Below are 1,376 nucleotides of genomic sequence, written 5' to 3' on the forward strand. Positions count from 1 at the left end.
CTTTGGGGTGACGGGACGTGTTTGGGAAACACAGCAAAAACACCCCACGGGGTGCACGGGGCCGAGGGCGCCCAGCAGTGGGGAGCAGGCACAGAATTCCCACCTGATCCCAGGGTTTGCAAATCCACCCATCCACGCACCAGCAGGAGCCCAGCTCCTCCATCCCACAGCACATCCCAGCTCCAACCCACCCCAGCACCAGGGGGATCTGCCTGGAAAGGCAGGGAACATCCTTTATTTGAGCCAAAACCTCTTGTTCTGGTGGGTGGAAGGGACTGACACAGGTTTGGGGCCCTGGAAGCTCCGAGCGGGGCCGTGTTCAGTACTTGGGATGGGTAAGGCTCTTCCCAGCTGGGAGCTGGGCTTGTAAAGTCCCATCCGTAATTAATTATCCCAGCAAATTGTAGGCCTGGTGTCTCCCAGCGCGATCCGATGCCGAGATCAGATCCCGGCCTTATCGGGAAGGGCACATCTCGGGATGCAAAGCAGAGGTGATTTATTACAGGCGGGAGCCACCTGCTCCCAGCACCTCTGGAACTCCCATCCCGGAAAAAACGTGTCATCCCGGCTCTCCCCCGGCCTCTTCCTAATCTCGGTCGGGAGGAAGCAAACCTGTTCTGGGCCGAGATGCTCCGGTGTCGTGGCGTTGATGCAACATCCCGGGAGGGTGGGAATCCCTCCCGGACCCTGCAGGCAAACAGCTCACGCCTGAATCACGGCCTTTCATCGCTCTTCTCTGCTGGCAGATGTCACAACCACATCCAGGCCCTTATTTTTACAAGGCATCCAGGGCGTGTGCGGTGCGCTCGGAGCAGCCAAGAGCCATCTCAGCCCATCCCAGGACTATTCCCAGCCCTTTGGATCCCCGGGGAGGTCGGGGTCCCCCTGCTCCAGCTCCCCCATCTGAAGGGGCGGGAGGTGTTTGATGTCTCGTGGACGAGCTCTGCACCATGGGAGCCTTTCCAGAGGGGCCAAGCCCTGGATTTGGGGTCTCTGGTGACCTCCAGGATGGGTAATCCCAGTGCCACGTCCTCACCGAGGTCCAAATTTTATTGCTGCAATAAATAACCACGGTGGTGTCACCCGGCCGGGACTGCGCCGTTCCTCGAGCCCCGGCTCCGGGCAGGGCAGAGCCTTCACCAGCTTGGGCAGGGGGAAAAGCGCCCTTGGCTCAAGGAGATCCCCCGCACTTGGGGGGGGAGCCCCGTGGGGAGAGGGGGTGCTGCTCGTGATGGGATTTCTGCCAGCGGAGGGCTGAGGACAGACAGAATTCCCGTCCCGGAGGAGGGGGAACCTCTCCCTTTGCTCCGTGTGGAAGAGGAGGAGGGCAGGGCAAGGAGGAGACCCCGAGGCTACGGCGGCCTCACACCCCCCAC

Source organism: Corvus brachyrhynchos, unplaced genomic scaffold (assembly GCF_000691975.1).
Source record: "Corvus brachyrhynchos isolate BGI_N302 unplaced genomic scaffold, ASM69197v1 scaffold787, whole genome shotgun sequence".
Lineage (NCBI taxonomy): Eukaryota > Metazoa > Chordata > Aves > Passeriformes > Corvidae > Corvus > Corvus brachyrhynchos.